The 16,656-nt window shown below is 30.5% G+C and overlaps 1 long non-coding RNA gene and 1 pseudogene across 1 annotated transcript; one reads left to right on the forward strand and one right to left on the reverse strand.

Annotated features, from left to right (window-relative positions):
- The window catches only part of LOC141721516 (caffeic acid 3-O-methyltransferase-like), a 118,337-nt pseudogene that overhangs the window by 22,020 nt on the left and 79,661 nt on the right, over positions 1-16,656 (reverse strand).
- On the forward strand, positions 13,993-14,804 carry LOC141721518 (uncharacterized). The gene is made up of 4 exons (XR_012574771.1): positions 13,993-14,140; positions 14,247-14,335; positions 14,539-14,631; positions 14,730-14,804. It is a non-coding gene; the product is annotated as an uncharacterized LOC141721518 (long non-coding RNA).

The following is a 16,656-nucleotide window of genomic DNA, read 5'->3' on the forward strand; positions in this document are numbered from 1 at the left end:
AAATTTATAAAGCAAAAAAAGACCCTCACTTAGTTGATAATTCGGATTATTCTGGCCATGGATCCATATGTGATACAAGACTAGAAAACAAGTTTTAGAGATGAAGTTGGTTGAAAATGTTTTCTCACAAGAAAGGTAGATAACAAATAATTTAGTAAAAAAATGTTAACAAATCTTCTAAAATATATTCAAAGATAATGAATTGAGAGTCATCTTTAAAAAGAAAAAAAGTGTCTTTTGTATCTTCTACAGGTACAAAACATTTAAATTTTGATTATTTTTTGGCAATTGCTCCTTTATTATATAAATATATATATGAATTTTTTTTAAGATAAATTAATTTATAAATCATTTTCAACTAAGTTGATTTAGTTAAAATTATATCGCGATATATAAATGTTAAACTATTTTTAATTTCAAATATTATAAATATTTAAATAATGAATGACCAATTGCCAAATAATCATATTCAAGTCTCGACTAATCAAACTACTTTTAATTAAATATTATATACACTATATTCAGAATCAACCCAAAATTATCTTTTTTAATAATTTTTTAGACTTCATTTTATTCATACTATAATTAACTAAATTAAATAAATAAAATTTAATATTTAATAGATATTAGATATTAGAAAGATCATTTAAAAAGATACTGAATTGTTATACAATTAAATATTTATACTTAATTAAAACATAATCATAATACATTTTTTATTCAATTACTTTTTCAAAAATTTATAAAAAACGACGTATTATAAAATTTACAATTATATTAAATCATGCTAATTGATAATTTTCCAATATTAGAAACCAAATTTTATTATGATTTTTTCACATTTCTATTAAACATGTAATTAATTAAATAAAATGAACTCAAGTTTGGTATTAATAAAAAAAATTAGGATTGCTAAAAAAAGTGATCGCGCAATTTAATCTTTATACGACATAAAAATATGATCATATTTTATTTAAAAAAAATATTCAACAATATATATACATAAATAATTTAAATTAGCAGTTCTAAAGTTGCGCGCATCACCATCCTAAAAAAGTTATTTATTGTTTGTAATAACATTTTTTATGTACTTTAATTGTAAGAATAAAAATATTATGAAATGGAATCAAATCACAAAGAAGAATATTTCAAATATATATATATATATATATATATATATATATTGTTTATGTAATATTTTTGAATTTTGCATTTCAAAATTTTAGTCATAAATAATAGTAGAATATATATTTACCAGAAATATAATTTTAAGAATTCTAAATGTGACATTTAAAAATATTTATATTTTAAAAAAATTCAATTAAAACTACAGTGAAAAATATTTATTTTACAATTTATGAATATTACCATTTTTAAGAAGGGAAAATATATATACCTAATTTGCATAAGTTAATTAATTATTATTTACATAATTGTTATTGAGTAGCTTTTACCTTTATACTCCACATTTTCAATAATTATTTTTATTATAGAAATACTAGGTTTGGAATTTATGAGGAGCGCTATATAATTTCTCTAATTATAAGGGTTTGAATAAAGTTTCACTTTAAAAATTATTATAAAGTACTTTTTATGCAAATTTAAGTTGTAGCGGAGCATTGTTACATTTTTTAAAAAATTACTATTTAAAATATTTAAAATATATTATTTAATAATAGTTTATATATATATATATATATATACATGTGTATGTTTGTTATGTCATTGGAAACGAAAGTCATTTCATTATAAATAAAAAAAAAAGTATAATGCAAAGATAGGATTAATTACGAGTAATTTTAATATTACTACTTTATTTTGTGCATTAAAATTATGTTAGTTTAAAAAAAGAAGGGAGTTTTGTTTTTAAAAAATAGAAAATTAAATGTGTTTTAATTGAAAATATTATTAGTTATTAGTAATTATAATTTTTCTGTATTAATTTATAAATTTATTTTTACACGATACTTTTGAAAAGGGGAAAAATAGAAAAGGTAATATATTTTTTAGTTACAAAGAATAATTAGTTAAGTAAGGAAATAAAATAAGTTTTTTATTTTTATTTTTTTGCAGTTTCAGAATTATTGTATATCATCGATTATATCTTTTTAGTTACTGAACACGAGGCGTCGCACATAAAATGTCAATATAAATTTTATTTTATTGTGGTTTCAAAATTATTACTAAGAAATTTAAGCAAAAAATTATTATTATCCGATTTCTATAAAATGTAATAATTGAATCTTTGCACCATAAATTTCACATTTTTTTAATTCATACTTTTTTTGTATATCAAAACTGTACATAATTTCTTCCAAAATTATTATATATCCTCAATTATACTTTTTTAGTTGCAGAATACGTTAAAGACGAAGACGAGAGACTGTGAGCAAATACTCTTTTATATTTAGTTGGGGAACACGAGGCGTCGTCGAAGACGCCGCCGAGAAACCGTTAATAAAAAATTTATTTTAATTTTAATCCAAGTTCAAAATTATTGATGAAGAAATATAATCGAACATTTAATCTGCTCATATTTTTATAAAAATAATAATTGAAACATTCTTTTTTAATTTATGCCTTTTTATTAAACGTTTTTCAAAATTATTGTATATCGTCTATTAAATATTTTTGGTTGCAGAACACGAGACGTAATCAAAGACAAAGCCAGGAAACTCTCACTAAATAAATTTCTTATTTTTTATTAATTTCAAAATTATTGTATATCCTCTATTATCTGATTTTAGTTGGAGAACATGAGGTATGGTTAACATGAAATCAAGAAAACTTGAGTAAGAATCTTATTTTGATTTTATTCAAATTTCAAAATTATTAAGAAAGAAATCTAAGTAAAATTTAAATCTAGTCATATTTTTATAATATGTAATAATAAAAAATATGCCCAAAAATTTTACATTCTTTTTTAAAATTCATATTTTTACTAAATGTACATATATTTATATTATATATATACATATATATGTTTAGAAATCAATATATTTTGCCTCCATGTTTGAAGTGATGGTTACTTTGTAGTCGTACTGGAAATGGAAATGAAAGCCAAATTATGGAAAAGCCATGTATTCATTGTTTTGGATAGGTATTTTGGTAGCAAATTTGGAATTTATATATGTTTTTTGGCTTTTAACTTGGGTATTATTTTTTATAATATATTTGTAACAAAAATTTTGGTCCGCCGCGTATCGCAACATTCGTGTCTCTATTATTTTAAATTATTTCTTTAAATCTGACATCATAAATTTTACCATAAAATTAAAATTTAAAGCGCCGGTAAGGTCCCTATAGTTTGATAGTTTGAGAAAGAGAAGAGGATGTAGAGACAAATTTAAATTGACGTCTCTAATATATCTTATTAATTAAAGAATATAAACCGTCACTAAAAATATTATTTTGATTAGGTTTAAATTTCTAAATTATTGAGAAATAAATTTAAGCAACAAATTAATGTGATCCGGTTTTTTATAAAATTGAACATATGATAATGTGCACAATTATTTTAACATCCTTTCTAATTAATACTTTTTCATTATTATGCATATTTCTCTACTTCGAATATACGTATATTAGGAGAAATATCTAATTTTGTTTCTTTATAACTTAAAATTTATTTCATCTATAATCATAATTTTTTATTTGACATACTACGAGATTATAGTAACTCTGTTGTGTTATGTTCTTTAATATTAAAGTATTGTTTATATAATGCAACGAATTATGATATATACATATTTTCTATTACACCATTTTAGTTATAAAATTCGATTGGTCGTCGAATATGACACTGAGAAACCGCCAATAAAATATATTATTTTAATTTTAATTTAAAATTATTCAAAAATATATTTAGGAAAAAAACTAATATGATTTAATTTTTGTAAAATATAATAAATGAAACTTTATATCATTAATTTCACATCTTTTTTCGATTCATACTCTTTCATAAAATATGTATTTTTTCTACTTTAAATACACATATTGATAAATAAATATATATTTAAGCAAACAATTGATTTATATGACTTTGTAAAATATAACGATCAAAATTGTGCATCATTAGTTTCACATTATTTTTTAATTCATACGTTTTGTTAAATATACATAAAAAGAATTCACCATGCTACATTTTTAATTTAATAACTTTGAAATTAAAAAAAAATACTTTTTATATTTTAAACCTTTTTAGCTGCATAATAGGAGGCGTCTTATATCTTAATTTTATATTATTCTAATTTCAGTATTATTGTATATCATCTATTATACTTTTTAGTTATAGCATACGATGTCACTACAAGAAAAATGCAATCAGACAACGGTTGAAAGACAACGGTTAAAAAAAATACCGTTGTCCTAAAAAATACAACAACGGTGAAATGATTTTGAAAAAAAACAGTTGTGTGAGCTTAAGGACAGACAATAGTTATCTATTAGTTCAAAAACTGTTGTCTTTGTTATGCCCTCCCATGGAATCAGACAACAGTGTGCAAACTAAAATGTTGTCTTAGAATACTAAGACAACACGCTAGAACTGTTGTTAAATAACAACCATTTATCAGATTAAGACGATGGTTTTGCTGCTTATGTTGTGTAATTTGGACAAGTGCTTATTCTTACCCTTGTCTCATTAAAAATCAAACAACTGTGCGTTTATACCATTGTTAAAAGGAAAGGCCACAGATAATGGTGTTTTAAAGCATTATATTTATAAGATTTACACGACAGATTTATAACGCGTTGTCTAAACACCACACTTTAAAAGATACTTTTAGAGGTTGTTTTGAATTATTTATTTTTCATTCTCCCTCCTATTTTAATTTAACTAATAGACAACGGTTTGAGATGTAAAAAACTTGTTAGAAACTTAAACACACAATGGTTTGGTTCTTCATGCATGTTGTCTAAACTCTAGGTAGAAGATAGTTTAATAGATTATCTATAAACTGTTGTCTCTGAGTAATGTTAAAATGAAAAAAATGAGTTGTATATATATTAAATCCCCAGAAAATTAATCCAAAAGTAGCCAACCAATGACTACCTAACAAAATATCATCCAACCAATATAGACTAGCAAAAAACCCTCAATCAAGTTGGCAAATCAGAATATTTCCTCAAGTCAACAACTAATTTCAATTGGATAATTCACAAACCAAATTACTTATTAAGATGTTATGTAAGCTTACTTATCACACCCAACAAATAATTACTTATTGCAGAATTTCACTCGTCAAAGCAAGTTCACTTATGGAATTGTGATGGAAGAGATAACAACACGAGATGAAAGTAGTAATATATGTCCAGCTGAGCAAAGGGTGTTGCCAAGTGGAGGCGTAAGTGCTCATGGACCTCCGACAACCCTCAGTGGCACTGGCATTGACCGAATGGCATTCTTACAGGCTAATATAACAAGAGACAACACAAAGTTTGTCAATGGAGCAATTGTGGGTGAAAGAAATGTATTCCAGGTAAGCAAATTGATAAAAGTTCATAAATAAGTAAAATATCAAGAGTATTTCTTGAAGAAACTTGATGAGTTGATGTTAGATGATTACTGAGTATTTTCTTCCTCGCTGTGTCTTTCTAATACCCGTGTTCTTGACTTTTTCTGCAGCTAGACAAGGGTCTTTTCATTGGCAGTAAGTTCCCGTTTTTTAATCGTCACCGGTTGACTTGGACCAAATTCCTCCAGCTGAAGACAGTGGAAGAAGGTGCTGGTAACCCTCCACCCCCAGTAACAAGTTGTTGGCAGAGAAGAAGCAGGGTATCATATATGAACACCTTATTCGATCAGAATTCCAACCAAAACCTTGACAAGCGACCAACAGTTTTAATTAGGCATGTCCATAAAACCAATAATGCAATCAAACAGGCTTTTCCACGAAAATGGGCAAAAACGGGAAACAATGAAATCCAGATCAATAATCACATTGGTCACTGAAAGAAAAATAAAAAAACTGAACATGGTTACAAATTTAAGATTAACAGGGTTTATGGCCCATCAACACTACTGTCCAATAATTAGATGACACTGAATCCAACATATAAATGCCAGACAGTCCAAACAATCAAGAAAAAGGGAGCGATAAATTAGAAAATGACAAATTCCAGTATGATAAATCATTTATAAAAATTAAAAAAACTGCTAACTTCATATATATTAAAACAGTAATCGTAATTGACACTGATTAATTAAAATTATCAAATTTTGGCAAATAATAATTCGAGAAATAAAAAAAGATTTACGAATAAATAAATTATAGAAGGCAGAGAGGTAACTCATGCTGGGGTAATTTTCTAGGAAATTAACTTAAAAGAAGGTAATTTTTACCATCATGGGAGTTGAATCCATTCATCTTCGTCCCGCATATAACTAGCTTTTTCCTCATCAAGTTCGTCAACATTGGGAAACATTGGCAAGTGCAGCTCATTCTCAAGTTCTATTTCTACTGATCCATCATTTTCATCGTCACATTGTTCATAACAGTTCTTTTCCGGTAATTTCAACACGACATACCAATGTTTTTCAAGAGGATCATCAATGTAACAAACCTGCTTAACATGTTTTCCTAGCACGAATGGATCATTTACGAAACCTAATTTGTTCAAATTAACAATTGTATATCCCAAGTCATCTACCTTAACCCCCTGGTTCATATCTACCCAATTACAACGAAATATTGGGACTCTAAATTTGTTATAGTCCAACTCCCATATACTTATTATAACTCCATAGTAGGTCTGTGAAGTATGTTCAATATTCTTCTCCTTACCCTGTACAAGCATTGTATCTGCAACGACACAGACACCACTACACTGAACTTGTCGAGTGTCATCACGCTCCTTGGTGCTAAACGTAACACCATTGATTCTATATCCGCTAAATGTAGGGACATTCTTGTTGGGCCCTTCAGCAATCCACCTTATCTCCTCAGGTATGTTGTTATGGTCATCCAACAATTCTGATTGAATCTATTTAAAACAAATTGATAAATATTAATTATGATGTTTGCTTAAATAAACAAATAACAAATACATTTACCAGGGAAAAATATAAACTAGGCCTATTTATGATGTTTTTATTCAAATAACAATTATACCTTTTTCTTGAACCATTTATGAAATTCTGCATTTTGCTTGTTTTTAAGCCAGACTTCATCATTTTCATGTTGTTGGTATCTTGTCATCAAAGATGCCATATGCTCGCTGCAAGAAAAATCACTTTCTTTAGTATATTAATCAAAGTGCATAAAATAATGAAATAACACACACTTAAATATCACTAACTTACTCAAAATATGGTCTAATGTTAGTTGTATTTTGGAGAAAACACAAATGTGCTAGATGCAAGTCCTCATCGCTCGGCTTTATCAATGTCGCACCAGATAGAGGTCTTGCATTCTGCTCATACTTTGCATTTTGAGACACTCCTATGGTAGATTTTTCAAAATTCACCAAACACTCCACCGCCTCTTCGGCAATGTATGCCTCAGCAATACACCCTTCGGGATGAGCCGGGTTCCGTACATATCCTTTAAACGCTTTTAGATATCTCTCGAAGGGATACATCCAATGAAGGAATATTGGCCCACAAAGTTTAACCTCTCTCACGAGATGAACTGAGAGATGGATCATCACATCAAAGAACGAAGGGGGAAAGTGCTTTTCAAGCTGGCACAATGTTTCCACTAACTCACTCTGCATTTTTTCCAACTTGTCTACATCGATCAATTTACTGCAAATTGCCTTGAAGAAAAGGCAAAACCTAATAATTGTGCACCTGACTTGTTTTTGTAATACTGATCGAATTGAGATTGGAAGCAAATGATGCAATATCGTGTGACAATCATGAGATTTCATTCCAACAAGCCGAAGATTTTCCATGTTTACAAGATTCTTAATATTTGAACAAAATCCATCTGGCAACTTCATTTTAAGAAATGATGAACAAACTATTTTTTTTTCTGCATGCGTTAAGTTCCATGATGCCAACGGTACCTTTTCTTTCTTTCCAGGAGTCTTAGGTCTCAGCTCCGTTCTTATTCCCATTTCAGCCATATCAAGACGGACAGATTCCCTATCTTTTGTCTTCCCCGGAATATTTAGTAAAGTTCCAACAAGGGCTTCGCATATATTTTTCTCGATGTGCATCACATCGAGAACATGCCTAACTGGCAAAAATTCCCAATACTCAAGTTGGAAGAATATTGAAACCTTTTTCCAAACAGGTCGAGGTTCACCTTTCTTCCATCGTGGTTGCCGTTGTTTCTTTCCAAATACATGGGCCCTTAAATGCTGTACTCTTTGAAAAACCTCTTCTCCGGTTAATGGAACAGGGGCGACCCCCTTCTCCACAGTGTTATCAAAAGCTGATTTCTGCCTTCTATAAGGATGATTACGGGGCAACCATCTTCGATGCCTCATAATCACCGTCTTACGGTAATTAACCAACCTAGTAGCTTTCGTTTCATCAATACAAATAGTACACGCATTATACCCTTTAATAACATTTCCTGACAAGTTCCCTAAAGCAGGATAATCACTTATTGTCCATAATAAAATGCCCCTAAGCATGAAAGACTCTTTCTTATAAGTGTCGTACATTTGTTTCCCACGCCACAACTCTTGCAGATCTTCTATTAGTGGTTGAAGGAACACGTCGATATCATTTCCAGGCTCAGTCGGTCCAGATATTAACAAGCAGAGCATAATATACCTTCTCTTCATACAAAGCCATGGAGGAAGGTTATAAATTGATAGCAAAACAGGCCAGCTTGAGTAATCAGTACGGTTTCCATGAAAAGGATTGAAACCATCGGAAGATAAAGCTAATCGAAGGTTCCTAGTCTCTGATGCAAAATCAGGCCATTTTTGGTCGACTTCCTTCCATGTTATTGAATCAGCCGGATGCCTCATTTTACCATCCTTTTGTCGCTCGGTGTCATGCCACGTCATGTCCTTTGCAATGTGAGGTGTATTGAATAAATTTCGTAATCTTGGTATCAGCGGGAAATACCATAGAACTTTAGCAGGGACCCCTTCAAGTTCATCTCCTTTTTTATTCAATTTCCATCTAGAGGCCTTACATACGCGACAAGTAGTTTGTTCTTCATCTAAATCGCCACGGTATAAGAGACAATTATTCGGACATGCGTGTATCTTTTCATACCCCATTCCTAATGCACATAAGGTTTTTTTTGCTTCATTGAAGGAAGAAGGGATGTTGTTGCCTTCTGGAAGTAAAGAGCCAAGTAATAACAGAATATCACTGAAGCATGAATCAGACATACCATGCTTCACTTTCAAGTTGTATAACTGGACCAGAGCTTTCATCTTAGTGTACCTCCCACATCCAGGATAAAGAGGTTGATGTTCACCTTTAACATGGTTAATGAAATCAGAAGTGTCGGTTTCGTCCGAACTTTCATCAGAAGACATATCATCGTCGTCGTCCTCGTCACGTTCACCCATTCTTGAGGTGCCTTGATTGATAGATTCCGAAGTGTCGGTTTCATTAGAACTTTCTACAGAATTATTCTCCCCGTGCCATATCCAACGTGTATAAGTTTGATCAACACCATTTTGAAAAAGATGGTTTTTAACTATCTGCGCTCTCCATGATTTACTATGTGCGCAGTTTACACATGGACAACTGATTTTTTCTGCATTATAACCATTCTCAAATGCAAATATTAACAAATCTTCCACTCCTTTTTTGAACTCTTTCGTTCTTCTATCCGCTTTTAACCATGACCTATCCATCTTTTAAAAGTCTGAATAGAACCTCAAATTCAGACTAAATTATGAAATCTTTAAATTTCCCCAAAATCTTTATAACTGAACCCTAATTGAAGTAAAAAAGGCATCAAAATGAATTCAAAACAGAGGACTTATATAACCCAAGTGCATAAATTAAAGTACTTACCTATCCTTATAGCTTCTTAAAAATGAATTGTGAAGTCTTTATATTTCCCTCGAATCAATATGAACCCTAGTTCAGAATCACAAAAGAATGAATTCATCAAAATGAATTCAAAAGAGAGTACATATAAACCAGACTTCATAAAAGACTGTACTTACCTGTTCAAGTGTGAAAATAAATTTAAAACCCGAGATCTTGATGTCTTGGAATCTTGATGTGACATGGATTTGATATCTAGATTCGAGGACTTGAGGGTATGAGCACGATTTTGAGCATAGATTTGAGAGTATTAGCATGAATTTGAGCATAGATTTGAGAGTATTATGGATTTGAGAGCACATGGACATGGATGAACGGCCTAACTACCAAGTAAATAAATGTGTTCTTGTTCCGACAGATACATATGTCTGAACAAATATATGTCTGAAATAAAAAGTAATTAATAATATGTTTAAGTCTCAACTAAATTATTATATAAGAATTACATGGCTCATAAATTAAAATATTTTGAATAATATTAATTCATTTATTTTCTAGGACCACAATAATTTGGATTTTATGTATTTGAATAAATTAATATAGAGGAATAAATTATATAATTTATTAAAAAATAAATAATCACAAATTATTTTAACGAAATAGTATGTCGGTAATAAGAATATCGAATTTATATTACACGAAAAATTGTGAAGATGTTCTTTAATAGATATTAGTGTAGTTTGAATCGTTTAGAATGTCTTTATTATCATTTTCAATTTCAATATTTTTTATATTATTAGTGTTAAACGATCGGTAAATAAATCATCTAATTATCTTTAGTTTGTTATTTGTTTTTACAACTTGATCGTATCGACAATTGGGAGTTCCGAACTATATATTGTTTTACATAATAGTGTTTTTGAAAAACTATTGCCCAACACTAGATTAAATAGTTGTTTGTAAACTGTTACATATAACTCACTAGCGATAAGTTCGACTTTTTGGAGTTGATATCCCATGTTTATCGATATTTTTTAAATTTGTAAATATTTTCGACGATCCAATTATATGGATGTTTAAATCACCCTTTCAATGATCCAAACATATGGATGTGCTTCGAATATGAATATGATTATCATATACAATATTGATACCTTTTCTAGAAAAAGATGTTCAGATGTGTTTTTATATTAATTGAATCTTTCTTATTAAGCATATTCATCAATTATTCTAAACATTATACTTTAAACCCTATCTTAACCCCAAATAATTTTTTTTATTGTAGGTAACCCGCAGCCGCTACCCTTCAGGTGCGCACTGGGTAAACCGTACGGGTTCACGCAATAGCCTGCAAACCACGTGAACCAAGCTAAACCGCATTTAGGGACATACTCTAACTCAGGAGGCATAATCATAAATTCTCTTCCCCTAGTGATCCTTATATCGTAACCGTAACCCCTTATAAGTCACCTTATCAGTCGACCCTACTTATAAGTTGAATTTACGACTTATAAGCTGATAAGTTGAATGTTAGTAACGACGTACTTTGTTCTGAATATATTTTGATTTTTTCTTCTTCATCAACTTTATTTTATAAAGTTATGTTTCAAGATGTCAATCTAATCAAAATTCATTAATTTTAATTAGATGTTGAATTGTTGAATTATAATTTTAGTGAAAATAAATGTAAAGCTATTTTATTGAAAGTTGAAAAAGACTTTCATTCATAAGAAAAAAGAATTACTATCGTTGGGATCTGATTCTACTGCAGAATCAGATCCCAACGATAGTAATTCTTTTTTCTTATGTATGAAAGTCTTTTTCAGCTTTCAATAAAATAGCTTAACATTTATTTTCACTAAAATCATAATTCAACAATTCAACATCTAATTAAAATTAATGAATTTTGATTAGATTGACATCTTGAAACATAACTTACTTATCAACTTATAAGTCGTAAATTCAACTTATATTTATTAAATATTAAAATTAATGACATATGGTTTTAGTTTCAGTTTTGGCCAAAAAATGTCCCAAACCAAACCGTGCTCCACCCTAGTTACAACTCCATCTTTAATTATTTTAAAATTTTACAAAGAGAAACTTAATATCCTTAATTATTAGTTGTTTAATAAATTTTTATTCACAAACGTCTCTGTCAGCGTAATCTACGTTTGTTTATAGTAATATTCTTACTTATTATTATTATTTGTTTATAGTGATATAATCGAAGTCTTCGAATCAGATTATCGAACTTTTAAGGTACCAAAAATTTAACTTTTATGGATTACGTCAAATGTTTTATCAACATATGTGCACTCGCAAACATCGAACATTTAAAAATTAAAAGTTTTACAATAGATTATTCTTATTTTTGTTTTAGATTATAGACAACGGTTTAGAACAAAAAACTCTTGTTGGAAAATATATGAGACAACGGTTTGTGTAAGAAACCGTTACACAACTATTATTTAAATAATATAGGATATGATAACGGTATCCTGTAAGAACCGTTATGTGATAGTTGATCTTACAACAGTTACTATATCTCCAAATATATGGATAATTTATATATTTTTTAATTTTTGATTTTTAGGTTTTAAAAAAATTAAATAATAACAGATTTTGTTGATCGTTGGATTAAACCAGATCTGTATCTAGGCCGTTGGTTTGAAGTGAATTTTTTTCATTTTCCCTCTCTTTTAAATTTCATCTCCCCCCTTTATTTTTTAGTATCCCCCGAAATATCCCCCAAAAACTTTACTCCCCAACCTCCTTCTTCCCCATCAGTTACTCCTCGTCATAACTCCCCAACCCCCTTCTTCCCCATCATCAGTTACTCTTCTTCACGGCGATCTTCTTCACACAATCTTCTTCCTCTTCTTCACACAATCTTCTTCCTCTTCTTCACACAATCTTCTTCCTCTTCTTCCATTCGATTATACTGGTATGTTTCTAATTCAATTAGAGACCGTAAAGCCCTCATCTATGTTGGGGTTTTTTATTTTTAACTAAATATTTTATGAGATTTAAATGTTGCATGCTCTGTTTGATGGTATTGTGGAGTGTCTTTGCTTTGCGGAATGTTGCATGCAATGTTTGATGGTATTGTGGAGTGTCTTTGGTTTGTTTTATTATGTAAATTTTGCATGCAATTGTGGAGTGTTGAGTGTTGATGATGAAACCCCTGGTTTTAAACTGTAATTATCTCATGATGAAACCCCTGGTTCTTGCTATTCTCTTGTTTTTTGTTCCAAATGGATATTAATAGGGTGCTAATTTCTGTTTGAAATCTTGTAACTGTGCTAATTTCTTGTTTTTTGTTTCATGTTTCTATTGATTTTTGAGATGAAATTACTGGTTTGTTTGTTATTACTCTGCAGTCGATTAGTTAGTTGAATGTGCCCTGTGCTACTGTCCTATAATAAATGGATAATTTATCTTTATTCACATGCCGTAAGTTGTACGATTATAAGCTAGATTTTATTGGTGGTTGAATGTTTGTTTGTGTACATCTCTGGTTAGTTTAGGCACTCAAAGTGTGTCATTTCAAGTAAAATTTATAATACGCTTTTAAGTGGGAAAGTTAAGATATCTCAGATGGTTATTCTTTTGTTGTTTTTAGGTTCTTTTACCTGTAATGTCTTTGAGTTTTATTGAGTTTACTGTCATGTTAATGTTGTACTTATTCCTTGTTTGTGTACTTCATAGGTTATGGCTACTCCTAAGAAGAAGACCAAGGCAGATAAGGGAAATTTGAAAAAGAAAGCGTCTCACAGGAATGGGTTCGAAAAGACACGATCTTCACCCCATCCAAGGACAATGAGTGTGCTAAGGGCTTTAAGAAAGACAAAGTCCACGAATAGCGAGACCTCCACTCCATTGAGTTCTCCCCCAAAAACTGTGAAGAAGGCCATTTCTGAAAACTTACAAAAGAAAATATCAAAGAAAAGAAAACGAGAAAAAGTTGTTACCAAACCGGACAATACTCAAGGACTAAAACTATTGAAGCGAGGCTGTGTAACAATGCACCGAATTGTGAAACGCAAGATCCGAGGGATCAAACTTACTGTGTCTTTTAATGCAAAAGGAGAGCCATATGGTGAAGAAGGTAAAGAGATGCAATCATATATTGGAGTTTTGGCAAGAACCAAAACCCCGATCTGGCATGATTCTTGGAAATGTGTTCCTAAAGAGACAAAGACAAAAATTTGGGACTGTGTGCAGGTAAAATGAATATAAATAACTTCCATCATTTTAACTTTTATTTTTATTAGTTGTTCTTCATTAACTAGCACCTTTTAACTTTAAATTTGTTGGTATATGTACGTAGATGGCTTATGTTGTACCTGAGTCTGCAAAAAAGTTGGTATTCAGATCGGCCGGGGCAAAATGGAGGGAATTTAAATGTCGGCTGACCAAGTACTACATTCTTCCTTATCTGGATCAACCTCAATTTTTTGCACATCCTCCTGCAGATTTTACTTTTATAGAAAAATCACACTGGGACATATTTGTTGCTGATCGCACGTCGCCTGAGTTTCTGGTATATTTCTACTTAGCTTTATTCATTTTAATATTTACTTAGTTATGATCTTCTAACCTTATTGCTGCTTTTTATGAAGAAAATTCATAAAGAACAACAAGAAAGAAGGAAGCTGAGTAAATATCCACATCGAATGTCTCGAAAAGGTTATGCTAATCTCGAGAATGAATGGGTTAGTGAAATGAAATAACATGCACATTTTTTGCTTCATATTAATTTTACAAGCATGTTTATGTTATTACTAAGGTGATCCTTTACATGTAAATGTAGACTGAATCTCATCCAGATGCAGAGGAAGTAGATCGGTCGGACACTTGGATCCTAGCAAGGATGGACGAAGATGGTAATTTTTTAAATCATGAAGTTGCAGAAAAAGCTAAGGAAATTGTAAGTTATTAATATAATTGTCCATTCTATTTGATGCACATATTTGTGTATTTTTTAATAAGGAACTGAAGTTTCAAAAGTTAAATTTTAATAAATTATATACACATGAAGCCTTTCTACAGTTTATCTTTTTCTATTACAATGTATAATTCGAATTAGTGGTCTCTAGTTTAACTTAGGATTTGTTTGTATGCCTTTAGTGCTAGTAGCATGTTGATTGTATCATATTTAATATTAGTAGTTAATTATATATTTTAATAATCCATTGTTCACTAAGAGAGTCAAATACACATGTTTACATTGAAAATTGGTTCATAATATTAAATGTCTATATTTTGTATTCTGTGTTGGTTAATATTTTATTTTAATATTTTTTATCCTTGGATTAGTTTGTCAATGAATGTACTTACTAGGTCCCCTGTACCACCAAGTAAACTAAGTTGTCTCTTGTGCTTGCAATTGAATCTATTAAATTAAATATATTAAAGGATGAATGTGCTTATAACTAGTAAAAACAAATTGGTGTTAGTTGTGTAATATTTTAATTAAAGGATGAATGTGCTTAAAGGATGTATGTGCTTATGGTGAAAAATGTTACTGAATTTTTTGTAGAAAAAGATGAAGGAGGAGGTTAAGGAAGGAAAGCTTAAAGTTGAAGGTACTAATGATGTGTTAACAATGGCGCTCGGTAAGCCTGAGCACGGAGGCAGAGTACGTGGTCAGGGAATTCATGTGAAGCAGTCGGTTTATTTTGATCTTCCGAGGGAAAAAAAAGCGAGGACAGTGGAAGAAAGGGTACGTGAGGCAATTCAAAAGTACATGGCAGAGGAGACTCCAAAAATTATTAAAGAGAGAGATGCATTTTGGGCTGCTGAATTTGAAAAATATAATGCACATTCATCGAAAAATGGTGTACAATATGATGGTAGTCCGAAACCAAATTCCCAGCAGGCAAGCTGTCACTCTAAGGGTGGGGTTGATGTGGATGTGGATGTGGCTGTAGGTGATCATAAAAATGTGACATTGATAGATAATTTGTTTGTGGATTTAGCGGTAGAGCTTGAGGATAATAAAAAGGTGGCAGGTGAGGATGATAATGGAAGGGCTGTTGAGGAAATGAAAGTGGATTCTTCAGGTGGTTCTGTATGCCGATTGGCTGTTGGATCGTTGAGCAATATTGTTGCTTGTGCAACAATTGATGAAGTACACGTTTCCGAAGGACATGAGAAGACTATCCATGGAGTAAGTCTTGGAGAAAAGAACGCAAGGGTGTCTATCACTAAAGTCATTCAAGGAGATGCTAAGATTCCCTTCCCTATCGGGGATGAAATTTTGACTGCTCAAGAAGCCATGGGAACTTTTATTGCATGGCCGAGAAACTTGATAATTGCAGGAAACAATAGCAGTACTTCTCATGTTTTGGCCGCCAAGGTCAGAATGCTTTTTTAGTATGGTTAATATATGTACTATGTGTTTGTTTAGTCTGTTTTTTTAATTATTTTTATTTGCAATTGTTTTAGAAAACCAAGAAAGCCCGTGCTAAGAAAAAGAAGAAGACGTATAAAGTAATTGAAGATGTTGAACCAGAGCTTGTTGTTCAAATTGGTCCGAATTATCCTTCTGTAATGAAACGTTTGTGGACATGGGCAAAGGAAGCCTTGAGTGGTGGCCGAACAATTTCTTTTGAGCTAAGCAAAGAAGCATTTGGCTTTACAAAGAAGCAAATCATGTTCTTATCTGATATACATGCAGTGTGCTCTGGAGGTGAAATGGCCGGCTCTGTCATTTGCCTTTTTATTCAGTAAGCTTT

This window comes from Apium graveolens, chromosome 4 (assembly GCF_009905375.1).
Source record: "Apium graveolens cultivar Ventura chromosome 4, ASM990537v1, whole genome shotgun sequence".
NCBI classification, from domain to species: Eukaryota; Viridiplantae; Streptophyta; class Magnoliopsida; order Apiales; family Apiaceae; genus Apium; species Apium graveolens.